The sequence below is a fragment of the Dipodomys merriami genome, unplaced genomic scaffold (genome assembly GCF_024711535.1).
Source record: "Dipodomys merriami isolate MVZ:Mamm:240054 unplaced genomic scaffold, mDipMer1.0.p SCAF_481, whole genome shotgun sequence".
NCBI lineage: Eukaryota > Metazoa > Chordata > Mammalia > Rodentia > Heteromyidae > Dipodomys > Dipodomys merriami.
Window position 1 is genome coordinate 827714 of NW_027206048.1, and position 8142 is coordinate 835855.

At 39.9% G+C, this 8142-nt stretch overlaps 1 long non-coding RNA gene across 3 annotated transcripts in view; it reads right to left on the reverse strand.

Annotated features, from left to right (window-relative positions):
- The window catches only part of LOC138809078 (uncharacterized), a 29957-nt gene extending 22332 nt beyond the window's left edge, over positions 1-7625 (reverse strand). The window contains exons 1-3 of one of the 3 annotated variants that reach the window (XR_011366697.1): positions 7446-7625; positions 5910-5948; positions 1447-1562 (exon numbers count right to left, since the gene is read on the reverse strand). This is a non-coding gene — a long non-coding RNA (uncharacterized lncRNA). The remainder of the gene's footprint in view (positions 1-1446; positions 1563-5909; positions 5949-7445) is intronic. The other 2 variants (XR_011366698.1, XR_011366696.1) reach the window with 2 other exon arrangements.
- Positions 7626-8142: the final 517 nt, after the last annotated feature.

Genomic DNA, 8142 nt, shown 5'->3' on the forward strand with positions numbered 1-8142 from the left:
CAGGGCCACTTCTGGTTTTCTGGTGATTTAGTGGAGATAATTGTCTCATGGACTTTCCTTCCCAGTCTGGCTTTGAACTGCAATCCTCAGATCTCACCCTCCTGAGTAGCTAGGATTACAGGCGTAAGCCACTGGCACTCAGCTTTTTTTTTCTTTTCTTTTTTCTGTTTTATGGGTTGTGGGGCCTGAACTCCAGCTCTGGATGGTGTCCCTTAGCTCTTCAGCTCAAGGCAAGCACTTTACCACTGAGCCATTTCCCAGCTCCTCCATAAGAAACTTATCCCTTATGAATCACCAAATTTGTTTTACAAAGCCAGATGTTAAAATGTGGCTTAAGTTTTAGAGCCTGCCAGCCTTGCTCAGGACATGGGAGAGACTCCAGCACAGTGACCTTGCCCTGATTTCAGGTTTAGGAACAGTCACCACTTCCTGTGTTCCAGCCCTAGGACCAGAACCAAATAAATAAATAACTCCCCCATTTTCACTGTATTTGATGTTGGCGTAATTTGTGAAGGTGAAGGGAAAAAACAAATTGTTTAAATAGGGATACAGCTAGACCTATTGCAACAATGAGATGTACAAGAAATTATTTCAAAAAATGAACTTTACAACTTTTGCCTGGTGGGGGTGGTAGAGAACATTATATAAACAAAGCCATTCATGCAGCTGTTGCTCAAGCTGTTAAAGTATGCTAGCCTTGAGAACAAACAATACAAAAAATGCTTCATTCACAGTGGCCCTGCCCTGACTTCAAGCCTCAGAAGAGTGGCCATGTCATGAGTTGAAGCCCTAGCAACAAAAATGAAAATAAATAAATAAATAAAGCCAGAACTTTATCTGTGGCTCAAGCCATAGAGACTGCTAGTCTTGAGAAAGAAAAGGGAAAAACCTCAGACACAGTGGCTCTGCCCTGATTTTATGACTAGCAAAAGTTCAGGCCCTATGTTCAAGCCCTTGGACCAGCAATGAAGAAAAAAAAATACAGCAACAACAAAAACTCGGCAAAAATGCCCAAGTCCTGAGTACAAGCCATAAGAGCATCACCTAAAATAAATGCAGAAAGAAAGAAAAATACATAAAGAGCCACAATTTGAACTGTCTTGAGGTGGGAAGCCTACTAGTCTTGAGAAAAAATTAGGAATAATGACCAGGCCTGGAGTTCAAGTACTATAAAAAGCTCAAAAAAAAAGAATCTGTTGGGAGCCAAAAGGAGTCTCTCAACATGAAGATAGGCTTGACTATCTCACTGGAACATCTTGTGGCTGAGTTTACAGAACCACTCTCAGAAATCCGACCCTTTCATCCTGCCTTATGCAAATATCCTGCAGCTGCTAATGACCACCCTTTCACCCTGCCCTACGCAAACATCCTGCAGCTGCTATGGCCAATGAAAAAGCTTCCTTAATGGCCAATTTAAAAGCTTCCTTATTCCAAGCATATAAATACCCCTGTGTGAAAAATAAAAATTTGCAGCTTGATCAGAATCCCTGTCTTGCTGTCATTCTTCATGTCTCTTGTCCCTTCATTCCTTCTCGTTTAGGTTCATCGCCCTCGTTGACATCCTGCAGGTTGGGACAAAAATCCACAAAAAAACTTCAAAACAAAAACCCAGAAAGAGTGGCCAGCCCTAATAATAAGCTGGATGACCCAAACTTGTGAAAAAGAGAAAAAGAATAATAAATTAAGTGAAAAGAAGGACAAAAATATTAGAGCCAATTCAAGATTTTAAAAATATGGTTCACACCTATAATCCTACCTCCTCAAATAGCTGAAATCTGAGCATTTGTGGTTTGAATCCAGCCTGGGCAGGAAAGTAAATGAGAATTCTTTTCATTTATGCTGCTCCTGGGCTAAAACTTGAGTTTTACTCAAGGGTAGAGCTCTACTGCTTCCCACCTGTTGCTGGTTAATTGGTGAAAAACGTCTCATTGATTTTCATGCCTAGGATGGCTTTGAACCTTGGCTCTCAACTTTCTTTTTTTTTTCTTTCTTTCTTTCTTTTATTTTATTTTTATTTTTTGTGAACACACTGTACAGAGGGGTTACAATTACATGGGCAGGTTAATGCGTACATTTCTTATCAAGCATTGCAGCCTCCTCTTTGTTTACATTACACATCCCTTCCCAGCCTCCCCCCGCAACCGCCCACCCAATCCTCCCGGCTTGCCCCCCCACCAACATTGTAAAGCTCATTTTCCACATGACAACTTGTACTTCTCATTGTTGCAACAGGTCTACCTGTATCCTTAAACGACTTGTTTTTTCCCATCTCCTACACAAGTTATACTGACATCAAATATAGTGAAAGCAGGGTTATACTGTGGGGGAGGGACATACAAAGCTACAAAGAGATAATCTTATAAATGCGTTAGAAACAAATGCATGAAAGGAAAAAAACATTAAAATACATATCTAAGGATTCATTTTCATAACATCACATTATCTGACCTATTCCGCTTGACTCATATATATATACTAGATATTGCAAATAAGGGAAACCATGGGACCTATGTTTCTTTGGGCCTGGCTTACTTCACTTAATATAATGTTTTCCACGTTTTTCCATTTCCTAACAAATGGGGCAATGTCATCTTTCTGATGGAGGCATAGAATTCCATTGTGTATATATACCACATTTTCTTGATCCATTCATCTACTGAGGGGCATCTGGGTTGGTTCCATATCTTAGCTATGGTAAATAATGCTGCAATAAACATAGTTGTGCTGGTAGCTTTAGTGTGGTCTTGTTTGTAAACATTTGGGTAAATGCCCAAAAATGGGATTGCTGGGTCATAGGGGAGTTCTATCTGAAGTCTTTTGAGGAACCTCCATACTGCTTTCCAAAGTGGTTGAACAAGTTTACATTCCCACCAACAATGAAGTAAGGTTCCTTTCTGTCCACATCCCCTCCAGCATCTGTTGTTGTTAGAGTTCTTGATTTTTGCCATTCTAACTGGAGTGAGGTGGTATCTCAATGTTGTTTTGGTTTGCAATTCTTTTATGGCTAGGGAGGCTGAGCATTTCTTCATGTGTCTGTTGGCCATCCTTCTTTCTTCTTCAGAGAAGTTTCTCTTTAAGTCTTTAGCCCACTTGTTTATTGGGCAGTTTTTTCTTTGCAGATTTGTTGTTGGGGGATTTAATTTTTTGAGTTCCAAGTATATTTTAGATATGAGACCCTTGTCTGTTCAATGGCTAGTGAAGATCTTCTCCCAATCCGTGGGCTTTCTATTGATCTTGCTAGCTATGTCCTTTGCCATGCAGAAGCTCTGCAATTTCATGCAATCCCATTTGTCCCACCTTTCTTTGATTTGTTGTGTTTCCGGGTCTCTATTCAGAAAATTTCGGCCTGAGCCAAGGAGACCTAGGGTTTCTCCTATTCCATCCTGTAATGTTTTCAAAGTGTCTGCTTTGACTTCGAGGTCTTTGACCCATTTGGAGTTGATTCTGGTGCAAGGTGATATATAAGGATCTAGCTTTAGTTTTCTACAAGTAGTTAACCAATTTTACCAGCACCATTTACTGAAGAGGCTGTCGTTCTTCCATTCTATTGTTTTAGCTTCCTTATCGAAGATTAGATGGCTATAGGTCTGTAGGTTCATTTCTGGGATTTCAATTCTATTCCATTGGTCCTGATGTCTGTTCTTATGCCAATACCAAGCTGTCTGGATAGTCATCTTGGCTTCCGGTAGTACTTTTTTCCTTTCTGTATTTTTTGACAGTTGTGGGGCTTGAACTCAGGACTTGTGTGCTGTCCCTGGGCCTCTTGTACTCAAGCCTTGTGCTCTACCATTTGTGCCATAGCACCACTTCTGGGTTTTGAGTGGTTAATTGGACATAAGAGTCTCACAAGGACTTTTCTGTCTGGGCTGGCTTCCAACTGAGGTCCTCAGATCTCAGCCTCCTGAGTAGTTACAGCCATAGGACACTTATCTCACTTGTTAGGTTTTAAAAAAAGAGATAGCCTAGTAAGAACAGCACCATGCACGTGCTATTCAGGTAAGGGATAGTAGACCTGCTGGGACCAGGCAAGGTTGGAACTCCACATGGCTGGGAAAGGCCTTGGAATGAGAGAGAGCTGGGAAAGAGAGGAAAGAGAGAGGAAAGAGCTAGAAAAGAGCAGAGAGAGCAGAGAGAGAGCAGAGAGAGAGTGTCTGGGCCTGGGCTAGGCCTTATCTAGGGTACGGGCAGAGAAAGGTGTGGCCACATCAAATTCAGATATGACCTCAGTGGATGCAAATGTGACTTCTTCCAGGTGTCCCAGTTGCCTAGGTAATGCAGTTACTGGGTGGAGACTTTGCTGTGAGGAGGGTGGAGTCTACTCGCCATCCAGGAGCAGACCTTACAATATTAACCAACAACAACAACAAAAAAAAAAATCAAATGAGGTTTAGAGATATCAGTGGCAAGCACACTGACAGTTCAAAGAAGTAAACAGAGAGCCATCTTTAAAAGCACTAATATTTGGAAAATTTTCATCTGGCAGCTCTCAAACATGCTAGTCTCAGGACCTCTTAATACTCTTAAATTTTGAGAGCTCCCAAAGAGCTAATTAAAAAGGTAAGGTGGCTCAGTGGTAGAGTGCTTACCTTGCATACATGAGGTCCTGGGTTCGATTCCTCGGCACCACATAAGTAGAAAAAGCCAGAGGTGGCACTGTGGCTCAAGTGATAGAGCGCTAGCCTTGAGCTGAAGAGCTGAGGGACAGTGCCCAGACCCAGAGTTTAGGCCCCACAACCGACAAAAAAAAATGTTAGTAGAGCCAGGAACTGGTGGCTGTCACCAGTAATCCTAGCTACACACTCAGGAGACTGAGATCTATAGATTGCTATTAAAAGCTAGCTGGAGCAGGAAAGTCAATGAGATTCTTATCTCCAATAAACTACTTAGAAAACAAAACAAAACAAAACAAAAAAAACCCAGAAGTAAAACTATAACTCAAGTGGTAGACTACAGCTCAGGATCAATGCCTAAGTGCTGAATTCAAGCCCCAGGACTGGCACAAAAATAAATAAATTAAATAAAAAATAGGGGATACACATGCATTTGCATGTGCACGCACACACACACACGAGAGAAACAGACAGATATGTTAAAAAGTAGAACTCAGCTAATGAGCAAAGCATCAGGTATTGAGTCCTAGTTTCACAACCCAAACAAAAGAAAATTTAGAACTCAAGTGCTTATGGTAGTTTTGTAAACTTAAGAACAAAAACACTGGGGATGGGAAGGTGGCTTAGTGGTAGAGTGTCTTGTATGCATGAGGCCTTGAGTTCAATTACTGAGCACCACATAAGCAGAAAAAGTTGTAAGTGGTGCTGTGGCTCAAGTGGTAGGATACTAGCACTGAGCTAAAGAGCTGAGGGTCAGCACCCAAGCCCAAAGTTTACTCCATACAACTCACCAAAAAGAAAAAAAAAGAAAGAAAAGAAACACTACTTATTAATATACACTTATTGAAAAAAAACTGTATTTTCCAAAAAAGGTAAAATTTCAGCAGAATAGTCCCATTGTTTTACATCTTTAATAAATCTCTTCATCCTTTAGCCTAATGAAAGACACCTGTATTCTCTCATCTGCTTTTATACTGTCTGTTGGGTTATGTTGTTTCAAGTATATGCAGAAAATCTACCTTACAAAGTCACTTAGTTAGAAAAGGAAGAAGTATTTTAGTTGCCTTCTCAGATTATCAATAAAGCTAATGCTGGCATACTCCTTAATATTACACTAAAACTCAACTAGTGGTCATCTCTTAAAATTTAGTTGTAATGAGATACATAGCAATGAGCCTGAAGCTATACCATAAGATTTTCTGCTTGGATGTATTAAATTAAAATCAGTTAGTCTTTTCTTTTCTTTTGCCTGTACATGATTTGCTAACATCACACATTAAATAATGGGAAAATACTCACACTGAGTCACACAAATCTTCCAAATGCTGACCAACTGTCCTGAAATCAATGAATATAGCTGTTATTATCAACACAGATTTCATCAGCATAGTCTGTAAACAGCACTGGGAAGCTACAAAGCTCAACAGAGCAATAAATACATTCTACAAAATTGAAACTTAGTTTCAATGTGTATCATGACTCATACATCGTTGCTTTTCTCGTGGTAAAGGCTCATTTCATTCACTTTTAAGAAATGTTCACCAAATAAAATTCTAGTCTCTATGACCACTTGTATACTTCAGAGTGAAAATGTCATTCCATGGCAAAGTAAATAGTTCATTTAAACACTACAAATGGGCTAGGCACTGGTGGCTCATGCTTGTAATCCTAGCTACTCAGGAAATTAAGATCTAAGGATCATGGTTCAAAGCCAGCCCAGGCAGAAAAGTCTGTGAGATTCTTATCTCCAATGAACTATTCAGAAGAAGCCAGAAGTGGTGCAGTGGTTCAAGTGGTAGAGCACTACCCATGAGCAAAAAAGCTTAGGGCAACATCCAAGCCCTGAGTTCAAGTCCTAGGACCAGCTTAAAAAAATAAGACAAAACTGAATTCATTGGATTCCACTTTCTTAAAATAGCCAATTAGCAGATAATATGTCTTAGAAATATATCTAATTAAATGTTAAAATAAAACAACCTTAAGATTCATTTGTCCAGAAATTACATTTTATACTAACTGCCACATTACCTAATTACTATAAAAAATGAGCAGCTTCAACATTCATATTTTCTAAGAGATACAGGCTTTAAATTGTGGAGGCAGGGAGGGGGAAGATTGTCACTCATGTTTTAGGTACTACCACCTTTTCTGCCTCAATTCAAGATGGGATTAAGGATCCCACAAGTCACAAGGCACAGATGAAGTATCCAGAGATATAAAGAAACATCAGCCAAACTGAGGACAAACTCTGAAAAGAGCAATCTTTAACTGTAATCACTGGCAGGGGTGTATGAACAATATCAGTATGAGGGATGCTAAGAGGAGTCTGACAGGGAACAAAAAAAGAAGACATAAGCAAGAGGCTGACGTGTCTGAACACCTAGATGGGGGAAAGTTGCAAAAAGAATTCTACATGAAAATTCTCACTGCAAAAAAGAGAGAGATGCAGGGTGCCAGTGGCTATCCTTGTCAGACTGCTACTCAGGCAGCTGAGATCTCGGGATCACAGTTGGAAGCCAGCCTAGGAAGAAAACTCCATGAGACTCCTATCTCTAATCACAAAAAATAAGCTGGAAGTAGAGGTGTGGCTCAAGTCCTTAAAGGTCTAACTTTAAGCAAAGAAGGTCAGGGACAGCAAGCAGACCTTGAGTTCAAGCCCCAGGACCAGCACAGGCATTGTGCGTGCACACACACAAACACACAAATTACTCTAGTAATAATAAATAATCTAGTAATAATATTAATAATAATAATAAATACCCTAGTAATAATAAATACTCTAGTAATAATAAATACATTGCATCTTCCCACTCCGATTCTGAATTTTCATATTACCTTTTTTCTCTTCTTCCTCTTCCTCATAAAATTCTGCTAGGGAAAATGCTTCTGAGTTGTTCTAATTCAAATATTAGAGCCTCTAATTCTTCTCCACTCAGAGAATTAAGGAAAGATTTCACCTGAATGAAAATAATAAAATATTGTGTAAATATTAATGAAAAAAATCTCATAAGGAGAAAAGACTGAAGAGCTCATGCCAGCACAGCTCTGTGTGTGTGTGTGTGTGTGTGTGTGTGTGTGTGTGTGTGTGTGTGTGTGTGTGTGTGTTTGTGTTGGTCCTAGGGCTTGAACTCAAGGCCTGGGGGCGTAGCTTTTGTGCTCAAGTCTAGCACTGCATTATTTGAACCACAGCACAACTTCCAGCTTTTTGGTGGTTAATTGGAGATAAAAGTCTCACAGACACTCTTATCTGAGCTGGCTTCCCACCATAATCATCAGATTTCATTCTCCTAAATAGCTAGGATTGCAGTACCCAGTAGTAATTTTTTTTTTTTTCAGATCCTGGAGCTTGACCCGGGAGCTATCCCTGAGGCTCTTTGTTCTCAAGGATAGCGGATATACACTTGGAGCTACAGCACTACTTCCAGCTTTCTGAGTTGTTTATCAAAAATAACCTGTCTGGTGTGGCTTTCAATTAACCTCAGATCTCAGCCTCCTGAGCTAGGATTAGAGCCAGAACTAATTTTTTTAATAA